The 16,812-nt window shown below is 35.4% G+C and overlaps 1 protein-coding gene across 6 annotated transcripts in view; it reads right to left on the reverse strand.

Moving 5' to 3' along the window:
* The window catches only part of RIN2 (Ras and Rab interactor 2), a 214,610-nt gene that overhangs the window by 149,651 nt on the left and 48,147 nt on the right, over positions 1–16,812 (reverse strand). For all 6 annotated transcript variants that reach the window (XM_031951051.1, XM_031951053.1, XM_031951055.1 and 3 more), the window contains one exon: positions 12,400–12,560. The gene's annotated coding sequence lies outside the window, so the exon portion shown is untranslated. The remainder of the gene's footprint in view (positions 1–12,399; positions 12,561–16,812) is intronic.

Genomic DNA, 16,812 nt, shown 5'->3' on the forward strand with positions numbered 1-16,812 from the left:
CACACTACCAGAAAGCAGAGGTTCAGATTTGTTCAAACCACAGGCATGCACCCCAAAATGCCACACTGGGTATGTCATTCTAACTTCTGCTTTTTCATGGAAAAGAAGAAGAATCATTTTCCAGTTAATGAAAACAAACTTTGAATGATTCCAAACTTACCTAAAATGTCCTCAAAACAAACTTACTAGGTTTTAATGATAGCATTTTTGAGAGAAAGTTTGATTTCTAAATTTTATTGTCAAGCCTTTGTGCCATGAGACAACTAAATAAGTCAAAATACAATTAAGAATTTGACATCTATTACAGTGAAACAATACTCAGTAAATCACTTGTTCATTTTACTTAGTTATAAACATCTATCTCCTCCATTCCCCTTCAACCTTCAAATGAACAAACTTTTAATCAACTTTTCAATTTCTAAATTTGAATCATATTTTTACCTTACAGAGATAACAGTGCTAAGTGCATAGATGCTTAATATGCTTATTGTTTACATTTTGTTTTTATTTATGAGTGTGCAAAAATGAGTGAAAAAACTTTTTAAAAAGGTTTTAGTAAATACTAGGAACATTCCTCTCCAGGATGTACCTCTAACTCTTCTACCAGACATGCTCCACAATGGCCCCTCAATTTGCCTTCATTCTGCCCCCTCTCAACTATCTTCTTACTGTTGCCTTCTACCATTAGAAAATAAGCTTCTTGAGGGCAGGGACTATCTATCCTTCTACCTATAATTTGTATTCCCTGTGCAAAGCACATGATAAATTCTTAAAAAAAAAAAAACAAAAAACAAAAAAAAAACTTTTTGACGACTTAAGTACTGGGGATATAAGCACAAAATAAGATAATCCCTGCACAGGAAGACTTTATTCTGATAGAGAGAGACCACAATTAGGAAAATTGGTGGCAGAGAAAAGGAGTTGTGGTCTGGGAGTCAGGGATAATAAGTAGATACATCAGGCAGTTCAAGGACACACTTTCTAAAAGTAATGACAGCCTTGACTTATTTAAAATTCTAAGACCAAAAGGTGGAAAGGTGGCAGGAAAGGGCACAATCCACCTCCAGGTAAGTTGGAAAATAGCCAAGGTCACAGAGCAAGGCTGGGTTTGAGACTGGCTAGACACAGTGAGGTTAAATGTAACAATCTTTTACAAAATAAGTAGTTGGTTTTAAGCCTGGGGACAACATCATGGCCCTTAATAACCACTTGGTTCCATTTTCTTCAGCTTTAGGAAGTTCATTTTAGGTGAAAAGTTCTGAATTCAGTTGGAGTCTCTGTGAAGCCCTTACTGAGAAGATTTCTGACACTTAGGCAGAAGTCAGGCTTTCTACCTAATCTTACATTTACAGCTATCTCTACTTAAAGGCATCTAGGGGGTAAAGTTGATAGAACACTACCTCTGGAGTCAGGCTGACTGAATTCATATACAGAGTCCTCAGATACTAGCTGTATGATCCTGGGCAACTCATTTATTCTCTACTTGCTTTCATTTCATCAACTGTAAAATAGGGCTAATAACAGTACCTACCTTGCAGTATTGTTTTGGGATACTTGTAAGGTACCTGATGCATAGTAGGCACTATATAAATGCTTACCTCCCTCCCTGCAAATCCCCGACCTCTTTGTGGTCAGACAAAATTCAGTTTACTGGAAATATTTAGTTTAAGAAATAGTATATCCATGTATGTCTATACATACATCAAGAGAGCAAAAGCCGACTTGGGAATTGGGCACTCCTCTCCAGTCTGCTGTAAGAGTCAATGATTCTCCTCAATATCTCTCTTCTCTGCCAAAGCTCAGTCCTTCCTTTCTCCTCAAAGATGTGCTAAAAATCCATGCTTGCTCCAACCACCATCTCTTAGGCATTTTCTCTTTCTGTCCCCATGGTTGGAATGTTTTCTCTCCTCTCATCTGGTTTGTTTTAGTCCCAACTAAATTCAGGCAGTTAATACATATTTATTCAATGCTTATGATGTGTCAGCCACTCAGCTAACCCCAGAGGACACAAAAAAGGCAAAAGATGGTCAAATGGGGGTGGGGAAGAGAAAATATGTAAATAAGTATGTGCAAATGAACTCTACACTGCTATCTTCCCATTTCATCGATGAAGAAGAGGAGATTTAATGAAAAAAATGAATTAACTTGTCCCAATGAACACAATTAGCAAGTATAGCAACTGAGATTTAAACCCAGGGGGCCTGGGTGTGAATTCAGCTTTCTATCATATTATTTTCTATCATATTATTATCATATTTATTAATTTAATTAAATTTAAACAGTCCTAAAAGCCTTCACAATAGATTGCAAAGTTAGGTTGAGAGTCCATCGGCCTTGAAATAAGCACATCTTGACAGGCCTTTTTTGCCCTATATTCTCTAGTTTAATTTAAACAAAAACAGAATGGTAACTAGATGAATGATAAATTCCCTCTTCATTCCCTCCCACTGATACATTCACTACCCATTTTTAAAAAGTGACAGATGTCAGCACCACTTTTTTTAGTTTGTTTTTATCCTTGTTTCAATATTACATTTCCTTTTCTGACCTATTTAGCAAGTTTTTAAATTCATTAAGATTTGATATTTATTCTTCAAATGAATAACTCTTGGGGAGTCTTTTTATAAACATGTCTAGTTTTCTAAATTGACATTTTTTTTTATTTCAAACTTAGAAGATTACTTAAGTGTGCAGAAATTATTGCCAAGAATATGAAGGAAAGAGGAATAAATGCTGGATTTAGACTTAAAAACACCTATGTTCAATTTCTAGATGGTTCTATCAACTTGAAAAAAGTATTTAATGTCTTTAAACTCATTTTCTCATTTGTAAAATGCATATCTTACCATGCAGGATTGTAAAGTAACAAAATAGAAAGGAATGGGCATCTAAATTTGGATTCAGAAGAACCAGGGTTTTATTTAATTTTTTCCAGGAGGTGCAGTAGATAGAAGAAGGGACTTAAAAAGTCCTCAAATTTGACTTTAGACTAGCTCTGTCTTGGCTAGACACAGTAACTAGCTGGTCAAGTCACTTAACCTCAGTTTGCTTCAGTTTCCTCAATTGTTAAATAAGGATGATAATAGCATATACTTCCCCAGGAAATTGTGAGATATTTATAAAGCATTTAGTACTGTGCCTGGCATATAACAGGCACTATAAAATTGTTTGTTCTTGGGCAAAGAACAAAGGGCAAAAAAGTATTTAGAGGAATGGGACTCACAGTGTCAAATACTACAAAAAGAGCAAGAAGGGATGATGACTGAGAAAAGACTAGATTAAGAAATCATTGATAACATTGGAGAGAGCAGTTTTAGTTGTGTGAATAGGTCAGAAATTAGACTGCAGAAAATTTAGAAGAGAAAGGAGAAGGCCACAGTGACACCCAGGAGAAATAACTTTCTCAAGGAGTTTAGCTGAGGAAAGGAGAGAAAAAGGATGACAACCAGTTGGGATAGAAGAATCAAGTGAGGTTGTTTTATAACATGTAGGGGACATTATGACATAATTTTAGGCAGCAAGGAAGGAGCTAGTAGTCATGGAGATACTTAATATAAATAAGGGATGTCAAAATGGAGATGGTCTACTGGAAAAAATAATAGAGGAATAAATCAAGGATGTAGGCAAAGTAAATAACCTTGACAAGAAGGAACACCTCTTCATCCAAGACAGGAGTGAGGGAGGAGATAAGTAACATGCAATAAGGAAGAGTAGAGAAGGAGCTCTCTTTACAAATAGTTTCAATTTTTTTCAGTTTAATATGAGATTGAGTAGGTGAGGGCAGAAGATAACAAAGTAGACTGAAGGAGAGAGAAGTCTGATATAGCTGTTGAGGAGAATGGAAGAAACAAAAAGAAGCAGAAATATTTTATTGCAATGAGGATCCAGTTGAAATTAGATAACATAAATTTGTAGTTGACCCAAACAACATGGTTTTATTGTTTTCTCCACCTCCATTCAGCAGTACATGAACAGGAGTGAAGAAGAATGATGGGAGTAAACTAGGGGTAGGGTCTGTCAAGTTTTGATGAGCAATAAGGCAAAACAGTAATGGGTTACAGGGAAGAAAACTATAGAGAAATGAACTGAATCGCCAAGGACTTGAGACAGGGAAAGAAGAAGAATATATTGTAGATGCATGGGTTGGTGACCTGGAAAACAACTGAGAGAAAAAGGTAATGGAAGTGATGCTAAACACAAAAATGAGATGGAGATTACTGGGCATAGGGAAAGATGGAATGATAAAAATTATGCTGAAATAAGGGAATTTTGGAATTCATGAATGAGGAAGAGAAATACATGTGGGTGACTGCAAGATCAAGTCTGACCATATTTCTTTATGTATAGAGAATTAGGTCATGGGAAATGAGTAAATTCAACAACTGGGAAGTGAAGAGTATTTGCGGGGCCCCTAGTATGAGGCAAGAGTTGGACAGGGGAAGAAAAACTCCAAGTTTGGTATTGAAACTCACTGGAGAAGGAAGGATGATATGTTGGGGTTGAAAAATAACATCTAATTATATCTGGGTTGGAGAGATAAATTTGAATAGTATCAACTTCAGAGAAGGAAAGTTTGCAATATGGTGATGGTAGAGAAGCAGTCTGGAAGTGGTAATGGGGGGCAAGTAATACTAAAATTCCCCCACCACAATTAGTGAAATGAGTGTAGTGTGGGGAGAAAAGTACTACCATTCAAAAAGTTGGTGAGGGAAGCTGTGTCATTAGCAGGGAACTAGGCCTCAGTGAATACTGAAATATGGAAGGAGTGAAAGAAGAAATTTAAGAAAAGTTTGCAAATTGTGCAACAGGTATTTTAGAGGGAAGAATAGAAAGGGTGGGCAGACCTGGAAAATGGCATTGAGGTTGTGCTGAGTTTGTTGGGAATAAAGTAGTATTTGGAGATGAGAAATGGAGTTTACAATTAGACAGACAGGAATTCAAGATCATGGGGACAGGGATAATATAAGTGAGTGGAAATTTGCTAAGTATTGAGGAACACGTCCAGGCAGAATATCAGTGGTTAGAGAAAGGTCTGTTGAGGAAGCAGGTGATAAGATCGTTTGTGGTCCTCCTTCAAGATTGAGCCTCAGAACATGTGGAGAAGTTGTGAACTTTGAGGCCCCAGACGACCCATGACCCAACTGACAAAAGACATGGACAGGGAGTGTGGGAACCAGTAGATGAGCAGCAGGTTCTTGCCTCTAGCAGCTCTATGAGCCTAGCCTGGGGAAGATCAGGGCAAGTAGCTGATGGAGTTTTGTCTGGGATACCTGAAATGCTTATCTTTCTTCTCATATATCACAACTCCTTTCTTCTCCTTTTGTCCTTTGTGAGCTTTCACAGAACTTGTGAATGATTTCAACATAGATGTAACTCCTAAACTTTATTATACGGGGAGCCATGTTGCAAGAAATGGGTTTGGTTGGCCAGGAAATAAGACCTGAAAGGTGATAACATCTATGTCACTGCAAGAACCAGATCTTTGGTGATTATCCGAATGGATATTTGGCCTCTTTTTGTGTATGTTTTGAAATAAGAACTGATAACTATCTTTGTCAATACTTCTCTTATTTTCTCAATCTTAAGGACCCTATACAGACAACAACTATGGAAAATTAAACAAAGGGCAGAACTGAATTACTGCAAAACTCCTAAAGTGACTGAATAAAAATGGCAATGTGTTAATCTAACAATTAAACTTTTTTTTAAAAGTTACTTATTCCATTTTTCAGAGGATAATCTGTCTTAACAACAACAGCTAATTCTCCTATAGAACCTATTGTGTGCCAAGCACTGTGCTAAGTACTTTATAATTATTTCATTTAATTGTCACAGCAATCCTGAATAAGATATTAGTAAGAAAATCATTATGGAATTTCTAGCTGAAGATTTAAAATGTATTGTATTTTCTTATCCCTATTCAGAGTATTTAGAGCTGAAAGAGACCTTATATACTCATTTAGTGTTTGTTAAATTTAATTGTATCTATTGCATCTTCTCATTTTGCAAATGAAGAACTTGAAAAGGTAAAAGTGATTTGTCCAAAGTCACAGATGTGGTTACTGTTATGGCTGCTGCTGCTGCTACTACTATTACTATTACTACCACTGCTACTATTACTTCCACCACTATTATTACTACTACTTAGCATTTATATAATGATTTAAGGTTTGAGAAGAGCTTTACATATACGACCTCATTTGATCCTTATAACAATACTGTGAGGTAAGAGTTATCATTATCTCCATTTTACAGAAGAAAAAACTAAGGCAGACAGTAATTAAGTGACTTGCCCAGGCTCACAAAGCTAACCAGTGTCTGGAGCAGAAAGGCAAGAGGCAGTATGTACCAGGCAGATCAAGCCACCACTAACAACCACCTTAACCACCATTTCCACTTAGACCCTCTTGGAGACAGCTTAAGATGAACTCAATAGCCTTTGGAATAGCAAATCTTTCAGCTCAGGGTCTGAAGCCATTACCCAAGAAAACAACTTGTGGGAATGTTTGTCACCCAAACTGACAAATTTGGCACTTGTCAAGTGGTTCAACAACAGAAACCATTTTGATTTTATCAATGGAGAAGATATTTGAAAAGATGAATTACCATTTGTTTTACCAACTGCATCCTAGGAACCAGGGCATCTTTCCAATTTATCACAGCTGAAACCTTCTATATATGTGATATTATTCCTCATCAGAATGTGGCAAAGTAGACAGAACATCAGTCCTGGAATCAGGAGGAGCTGAGTTCAAATCCAGCCTACTTGACACTCACTGTGTGTGATCCTGGGTAAGTCATTTAATCCTAACAACCTCAAGGGAAAAAAGTGAACAGGGACTGTTTTGTTTCCTGTATTTGCTTAGCACAGTGCTTTACACATAGCATTAATAAATGATTTATTTATACATTCATTTGTTCATAACTTGTTTTTATATAGCCTTCATTTTCCAAGATATCTCTTTTCCCTTCTGAGAACCACTCCTAATAATAATGAGCTCCTTTATAATCAGAATATAAAAAAAGGAAGAGAAAAAAAGCTCAGCCAAACTAACCAACACTCAATCAAGTGCAACGGTACCTGCCATGTTCTACCTCCATAGTCCCCCCCCTTACCTCTGCAAAGAAGGAAAGGATGTTACATTTGTTATTTAATTTTTGATGCCAAATTTCATCAAATACCAGAGCTCCGTTTCAATATTTCTTCTTTCTATTTACAATGCTGCAGTCACTGTGATTGTTTTCTTAATTCTACCTGCAACTTTTAATAACTGTTTCATATTTCATTCATATTAAATTAAGATTAAATGTAGTATTTTGCCTAAAATGACACTGATAGATTTTTCTTTCGTTTCTTTTTCTCATATACAATTCAATTTGTAATGCAAAGAAAGAAAAAACAGCTACTATTTAGTTTTCATCTTTTTTTCCCCTACCCCCCAAAATAGGCAATAACATAAAAGAAAACTTCAAAAATTCTCCATAACCTTTAAAAAGAAAATCCCTTACTTAATACTTTGGTTTATATATGAATCGAAATTCCTATATCAAATTTGATGTGAATACTTTCAGATACCATATACAGTGGTGTCAAACTCATTGCCCATAAACTGAACCAGATTAAAATGCAATTGGGAATCAATTTTAAAAATAAACATAATAGAATACAACATAGATAATGTTAATTTGTGGTTTTCTAAGTCTCTGTGTGTCCCTCTAGGATCTCTTTCTATTTGAGTTTAACACTACTTCATAGAGCAATGTAAAAAATCCTAATAGGCAGAAATCTCATAAGAAGAGACATAAAAAATTCTTCTAAGCCTTCTCTGTTTCACATTTTAACAATTATATGTAGCTTCCCATTGTTTGAGAAGATTGAGTGTTGGGCCTGGAATCAGGAAGATTCATCTTCCTGAGTTCACATTTGGCTAGGTGACCCTGGACAAGTCACTTAATCATGTTTGCCTTAGTTTGCTCATCTATAAAATGTGCTAGAAAAGGAAATGGCAAACCACTCTAGTACCTTTGCCAAGAAAACCCCAGAGTCATGGAGAGCCAGACATGACTGAAAATGACCAAATAATAAGCCATTGCTTGCTAATTATTTTATGTGTGTCGATCTTATCTTTTCCATGTAGATATTAAATTCCTTAAGAACAACTGATTGAAGAGAGATCAAGGACTATGGTTAGCAGGAATTAGGAGGCTCTATTTTCATTCCCATTTAACTATTTGGCTCTCATATGAGTCTCTATGGTCTCATTAAAAGGATCTTTCTGCTTTTTACCTAAGGCTCAACATATTTAGAGTAAGAAAGCACTTAACCTTTCCCGTTTCTGAAGTTAAACAAAAGATGACAAGAGACAAGATTAAGACCTCTGTAGAAGTTCCAAAGTTCTACCCACTAACTTCTGGATATTAATTATCCTCTCAGTTTTGGCAAATAAAAACTTCTTTTGCCTCATTGAAAACCAGGCTTCCCAGTGACATCTGGTGAAACTAGATAAAATATGAGCAAAGGTAAAGAGTATAAAAAAGTGAATGGAATTAAAAGCACAGAATAGAAAAACTCAGCGCTGGGTGCAAAGACTTTAAAATTGTCAGCCAGATGATGGCAACATCTGCCTTCAGCTCAAAAGTGAATACAGAGAACAGAAGAAAGTCTCTGTAGAATTCTTTATCACTTACTATATCTAGAGAGATTTCATTTCAGGGATGTGTGTGTGTGTGGGGGGGGGGGGGGAATTGATGAAGAGGCAGCATTAGAAATTCTTATAAAAGAATGTGTGAAGGGAAGGTAATAACGACTCACATTTCTATAGTACTCTAAGGTCTGCAAAAATACTTATCTCATAATTATCCAATAAGACAGGTAACGAAACTAAGTCTTAAGGATGACTTGAGAAGCATCACACAAATACTGGGCTAAAAATTGAAGGCTGGATCCCCCATTTTTAACTGCAGCATTCTTTAAACCGAGCAGTACCATAATCTAGCACAACTGGGGAGAGGGGAAAGATGGTGACTTTAAGTTCAGGTGACTAGAGTATGGGAATGATATGGAAATCATTTTACACAAGTATGATTTTTTATGCCATGTAAGAAACAATTTTAGAAGCAAAACACTAGAAACGAACTGTTGTTCTTGGTGTTATGTACATCCCTGGAATGTTTATCCCAGTGCCCATACTCCAGCACAGGAGAAGAGGGGGAAAGTAGGGCTTGGTCAAAATTACAACCATTGGAAGTTACAGTTCACCGTGGTTCTGCCCAGATCTCTGCTATGGAGCATCCTGGATTCTGATGATTCAGCAGTAATTCAGGAAATTTGCTAGTACTGTATCTACAAATATTGACAGTTAATAGATAACTGGCCCATAAACAATCCTTCCCCCTCTCCCAATATCGCAAAGTAATGAGGGTAAGCTGTTCCTAACTTTTCCACATATATCTTTTCTTTTTTTAAGGCCATCCTTGATATTTACTTTAATTTAGTCAGGGAATTTTTTTTCTTATTTCAATGAACTAATACTTTGTATCCCCTCTCTCAATCATAGAACTGTAGATTAGAACTGAAAAGGGATCTTAAGAGGTCATTTAGGTTAATCCTCTCACTGTAAAGATAAGTGAGGTAGAAAAAATAGCAGGTAGAAAAGTCAAGATTTGAACCAAAGTTGAAGGCTGCAAATCTAGGTATTCTTTTGATTAGATTATGTTACCTCAATGACTCTTAGATTCATCCTTCCCCCCACCCCTTGGACTCTGCTTGACATTTCCTTCTGAACTATAGTCAAAGCATGCTTTCTTATTTTGTATTTGCTCACTTTATGTATAAGAAACAGATGGGAGTGTATAGGTTCACCCATACATGAAGTCGAATAAGCATAGTTTTTACAGCAATTTGAAATTTTGTGTATTTTAATTACATATTTCCTGAATCTATTTCAGTATTTTGTCCAGGCAATTTTCCTAAAATAGAAGCCAAATGAAATTTTATGAGTGTTTAGAGCAGCTGCCAGGTGCGTAGTAACACTTAATAAATTAACCTAAAACCTCATTAATTTCCTTGTTTTGGCACCAATTAAAAATCTAGGCTTTGGACAGAAATTGTTACAAGATACACCCTAATATCTTGAAAATTTTTGTATTGAATGCTGTAGCACAAAAAAGATGATTATTGTGATGAAAAGGAAGTATCCTTTTTTATCTTTTTTTATCTCTAGTTTAGCAACCAGGTGGTTCCATTTCAAGGGTTCCCACTCTAGTTCCAATTTAGAGTTTGTTAGTATACATGATGTTAGGTAAATCACAATAGTATATGCTAATAATAATAGGTAACATTTATGTAGTATTTATTATGTCACAGGCAGTGTACTAAACATGTTGATTTGATCCTCACAATACTCATGGGATTATCTGAGGCTGGAGGGGGAGGAGGAAGGGAAGAGGGAAAGGAAGAGGGAGAAGGAGAAGAAAAATAGAAGGGGGAGGGGGGAGAGGGAGAGAGAAGGGAGAGAGAGAAGCAGAGGGATAGAGAAGGAAGGAGAGAGAGGAAGGGAGGGAGAAGGAGGGAAGGAGCAAGAAGGAGGAAGGAAGGGAAGGAGGGAGGGAGAGAGAGAGAGAAAGAGAGAAAAAAAATTTTTTAAACCTGTTAAGAAGCTATTATTGTCATTTCAGGTAGGTGGTAATTAGGGAATACAATGAAAGAGTTGAGTCCAAGATCCATTTGGGGAGAGTAAAATTCATAGGACTTTAGCAGTAATTAGCAATAAAAGACAAGGAAGAATCAAAGATAATGCTAAGGTTGTTGTTCTGTCATGTCCAATTCTTTGTGGCCCCTGTGGGTCATATATTGTCCATGGGGTTTTCTTGGCAAAAACATTAGCATGGTTTGCCATTTCCATTTCCAATAGATTATGGCAAATAAAGGCTGAGTGATTTGTCCATGGCCACACATCTGGGCTAAGGTTATATTTGAATTCAGGTCTTCCTGATTTCAACTTCAGTATCTATCACAGCCTCCCAGCTGCTTCCAAAACTAAGGTGGCAAACATGATAAATTGGAGAAGATTGGTACTTTAGCACACTGAGGTGTTAGGTTTGGGTTTTTGGTTTTTTTTTTTTTTTTTGGTAGCATTTAATTTTTTTAATAGAGTAATTTAAAAATAAAAACCAAATAAACTTCGATTTATAGATTAGTGGTAGTACATAGTTATAAAAGACATGTAAATAATTCCCAATATTTCTGGCCTTTGGGGCCATTTTTAAGACAAAGATCTTCCACAATGAATTCTAGATGATTTTCTTTTCTTTTTGCTCCAACAATTTTTTTCCCAATTACATGTAAAAAAATTTATCATTCCTTTTTTTGAATGCTAAATTCTAAATTCTTTCCTTCCCTTCCTTTGTCCACCCAAGTAAATAACTTGATTTAGATCATACAATACAATCAAAGCATATTAAGTTTGAGGTGATTATGGGATAGTTCTTATAGATATTTGAAACTCCAGAGAGCTCAAGGGCTGATCAGACCTAGACAAAGAGATTAGGGAGTCATTTAAGTAGGGAATCATAATTTGAAAAATGAATGCAATTAATGAAAGAAAGAGTATTAAAAAAAGAAAATGGAAGGATAAGATCAGACCTTTGAGGACTACTTATTTTAAGGTTATCAAAAAAGCTGGAGGGGAAAAAAAAAAGAAAATAGAAGGAACAAAAAGAGAGGAAAGAATCAGGAATAGGCTGTAGCTCTACTGAATAGGGAAGAATTACAAAATCATACAATCTTAGAATTGGAAAACACTTCAAAGTCCACCAGTGCAACAATATCTGAACAGGAATCACCTTTATATTTCTGGGAAGTGGCCAACCAGCCTCTAATGAAGGGAAACACTTCATTGACTTCAACAGCTTATTCTGCTTTTGAAGCTCTAATTGGGAGGAAATTTTTATTTGTATTATGCCACAATCCGACTTTATGATTTCTACCCACTGTTTCTGGTTTTGTTCTCTATGATCAAATAGAATATAGTTACATTGACTTCTCTCTCAAAAATAACTTAGTATCTAATTTTTTTTAAAAAATACTTTTAAGGCTTCTGAATTATTTTTCTCTATCTAACTACCTCATCAACAAATGAATAGCAAAACTATTATGTTTGGAAATGTCAAAAATAACATGGTCTCCAGGCAGACTGAGACAAATGGATCATGCTAATAAATTAACTTCTGGGAACTGAAAATAAATCATGGAAAAGGACATACTGTCATAAAAGAGTCATATCATTAACGTTCCCTATCATTTTATAAATAGTCCAACAAATGGGTAAATAATAACACCACAAAAGCCAGGCATTTGACCAAAGTTAATCTGATTTCATAAATCTGTTTCTTACATACCTGCTCATTCCTGCATCTCTCTTCCTTGTTTTCGGCACTCACAATCCTGAATACCCTAACAGCTATGGCCAGTTATTCCACTCTTATCTTCTTCAGTGAGGGTTAAGTAGACAGGGCCTCTTCTTTATGTATAGTTCCCACTTTATTTTGTTCTTTCCAGTCTGTAACATACAGAGTTAGGCATAAAATGCTTTGTGAGGCTTGGGAAAAATTCACATGCAAAACACACTTTTTATCCCACTTCTAGAGAAACATAGGAAATTATAGTCAGCACTACATACTGACTATATCTATTCTTCTAAATTCTTATATCCACCCTCCAAGCAAAACGGAACAGAGCTCCTCCTTAGAGAATTTGAATGTACCCTCCCAGGTTGAAAAAACAAACTCTCAAATGGTTTGTTATATCAGAGAAAGGACACAAGAAATGTTTACCCTGCTCTCTTCCATTTAGGTTAATTGGTCTTCCGGGTTTTTTCTTTTTTCCTCCACTTTATATTAGTTCTTATTTGTTTATGGAAAATCCTATAGAAATACAGCTGGACCCTGCAGACTTCCTATTTTATTCACATAATGTCCCCAAACAACATTTTAACCATTTGCTTTACTTTCCTTTTTCCACCAAATCTATTTTCACTAGGACTGCCAGGAAAGGACTCATTATAGTTTCTTCCTCTAATGAAAACCCCCCATCTAATGAAAGGGTCCTTAGCCTGGGATCCGTGAAGTAGTTTTATAAAAATCAACATTTATAATTTTATTTCAGTAAGATGAGTCTTCCTGACTCTAAACCTGGGTACTCTATCCACAGGACCCTTGAATCACCTAGCTGCCATATATATATATATCTTGGGGCACAGAAAATAAGTAAAAAAAAAAACAAACAACAACAAAAAAAAAAACTCCACGAACAAAACTCCTTCACAGAAAACTGGAATTAAGAACTAATTGCTAGATTTAACTCTCTAAGTAGTAATTTATCAAGAAGATTTTGATTTATTTACATTATCTTTGTAATCATTTGATGTTTGGAGGTACTGGAAACAAATCAGTGCCAACAGGTGTATCATATACCTACACATAAAGTCTTGTTATTACTTTTATTTGCAATATTTCCAATTTTGTAAATGGATCAATATGAATCACTCTAGAATTTGCAAGAAAAACATTCAAATATTATGGATAGCAATATATATTTTAAAATCTCCCTCTCTCTAGCCTGGGGCAGTTTTTGGTACATAGGAACTTAATAAATGCTTTGGGACTTATTGACAGGCATTAAGTCATAGAATCATAAATTTTGAGCTTTAATTTTAATTTAATTTTGGGACTTAAAGGTGTGCTAGACCAGTTTTCTAATTTTAAGAGAAGAAATTAAAGGCTGCAGAACTTGTAGCTTGTCTGAGGTGATGTCACTCAGATAGCAACCATGTTGGGATTTGAACCCAGAATTCTTGATACCATGGCAACTAGGAGGCACAGTGGATAGAGTATCAAATGTGAAGTCTGAGTTCGTATCTTCCAGGCTGCAACTCCAAGACATTATTAACATTACTAACTTCAGCTTAAGTAAATACTTTAAAACCAGATGTAAAAAAGACCTACTGCCCTGACTGGTGCTCTCTACAAGTTGTGGCTCTTGTATTTTTCTGCAACACCTATATTTTAGTAACAACCTGGGTGCACAACAACCAATTCCATTCAATGCTTTTGTTTAAACCTGGTTGTTTCCTTTAAAAGTAGTTGTTTTTCTAAGAGCAATGCTAATTTGCTTTAAGTTTCAATCTAGTTTCTCAACAAAGTACAATTTCTCTGGGGAATGATAATGCATTCCTGACCTTGAGAAAGTTAAATTATCAAATTTAGATCTAGCTTCCCTGCTGGGAAAAGCTAAATCAGTATAATTACTGTGTCATAATTCATTAGAAGCTCCATTGCCTTGGCAACAATTATTCATTCAACAAATATTTATCAAGCATGTACCATATGCAAAGCACCATAGGGGATACAAAGATGAATGAATTTCTAGGCCCATCAACCAGTCTATGAGCCATGAAAAGAAGATTAGAAATTAAAACTTCTAAATAAAGACAAATGTAAAAGTTAAGAACTCCCAGTTAACTTGTTGATGTTTTTTCGGATTAGCTCAACAGTGACTACACTAGCTGGAAACCTGTTTTACTTAGATTTTTATGTGCTTCTCTGTCACATTTACTATGTATAATAGTCATCACTGGCAAAGATTTATTAGAATATCTTCCATATGCAAGAACTGTACAAAGGACTAAATCATACTGGAATCCTGCAATTTATAGAGTTTGCTTCTATCCAAAGATTTTCACTAGAGATTTTTTAAAACAATTGACTTAACAGGCATCTCCATTTTGATAAGAGTAGTAAAGACAGTAGTGAAGGGGATTATTATGTTCCTTTTGGCTCAATTTGATTCAGCTTAATAACCTGAGAAACACTCATTATTAGGTATCCACCTAAAACTGCAAGGTTTTAAATTTATCCCTACTAAATTTCATCTTATTATCTTTGGCTCAACATTCTAGATCAGGGATTTTTTACTTATTTTCTTTATGAACTCCTCGGGGAGTTTGGTGAAATCTATGGATCCCATCTCAGAATAGTGTTTTTAAATACAAGTAATAAATAGCATTATAAAAGAAACCAATTATATTGGAATATAGTTATCAAAATATATTAAAAAAAACAAGTTCATGCATTCAAGTTAAGAACCTAGGTTCTAGTTCATCAATATCTTTTTGGATGCTATCGTAAATTGCACTAGCCTTCTCTCCCAGTTTTATGCTATTTACAAACTCAATTGAGTGTGCCTTTGTCTGACATCTGTAAAAAAGGTTCAGTCAAAAAAGCTCAACGATTGATCACTGAATTACCTCACTAAAGACCTCCTTCCAAGTCTATATCAAATAATTAATGACTACTCTTTGTGTCTATAGTCATTCAATCATTTTAAGGAATCATCTAACAATGGTATTATAGAAACTATATTTGCCCACAAGAAAACCTGCGAAAATCTGTCAAAATTTTTCCTAAAACCTAGTTAACCTGTGGCCTTTTCTTGACTGGGCTCACATAAGCAGGGTTCAAAATTGGGGATTGTTTACTAAATAACTTTTGCCCCCTGGGAGTACAGGAACTCAGGTTCAAGTCTAGGTCTTCACTAAACCAATCAATTAATGAATAAAAAGTTCAATGTAATTCAATTCAATCAGCTTTTGCTGAGTGTCCATTATGTATGTTAGGCACTATCCTAGGTGCTGGGAATACAGAACAAAAAAGAAACTAAGAATATGCAAAATATATGTAGAAAAAATATAAAGTGATTTCACAGGGGAAAAGCACAATTGAAGAAACTGTAAAATGCCTCTTGTAGAATGCACTGAAAAAACCTCGGTATCCAATGAAACTGAGGTGGGAAGTGGAAGTGAGGAACAAAGGCACAATAGAAAGATGGCAAATAGAAAGTTTAAGAACCCTTACTTCCTAAATCACCTACACAAGCTAACAAGGCATGAACTACAGAATGTTTTTTTTTTTTTTTTTTTAATAATTAATTAATTATTTACAAAGCATATGCATGGGTAATTTTTTCAACATTGACCCTTGCAAAATCTTTTGTTCCAAATTTTCCCTTCCTTCCCCTCACCCCCACCCCATCTGGCAGTAGTTCAATACATGTTATATATGTTGAAATACATGTTAAATCCTATATATATATATATATATATATATATATAATATATATATATATATTTATATAGTTATCTTGCTGCACAAGAAAAATCAGATCAAGAAGGAAGGAAAAGAAAAACTGAGAAAGAAAACAAAATGCAAGCAAATAACATAAAGAGCAAGAATGCTATGTTGTGTTCCACACTCAGTTCCCACAGTCCTCTCTGGGTATATATGGCTCTCTTCATCACTGAACAAGTAGAACTGGTTTGAATCATCTCATTGCTGAAGAGAACCATGTCCATCAGAACTGATCATTGTATAGTCTTGTTGTTGTCATATATAATGATCTCCTGGTCCTGCTCATTTCACTCAGCATCAGTTTATGTAAGTGTTTCCAGGCCTCTGGAAATGTTGCTCATTTCTCATAGAACAATAATATTCCATAACATTCATATACCACAATTTATTCAGCCATTCCTCAATTGATGGGCATCCATTCAGTTTCCAGTTTCTGGCCACTACAAAAAGGGCTGCCACAAATATTTTTGCACATACAGGTCCCTTTCCCTTCTTTAAGATCTCTTTGGGGTATAAGCCCATAGAAACACTGCTGGATCAAAGGGTATGCATAGTTTGATCACTTTCTGAGCACAGTTCCAAATTTTTTCCAGAATAGCTGGATCCATTCACAACTCTACCAACAAT

This window comes from Sarcophilus harrisii, chromosome 2, assembly GCF_902635505.1.
Source record: "Sarcophilus harrisii chromosome 2, mSarHar1.11, whole genome shotgun sequence".
Taxonomy (NCBI): Eukaryota; Metazoa; Chordata; class Mammalia; order Dasyuromorphia; family Dasyuridae; genus Sarcophilus; species Sarcophilus harrisii.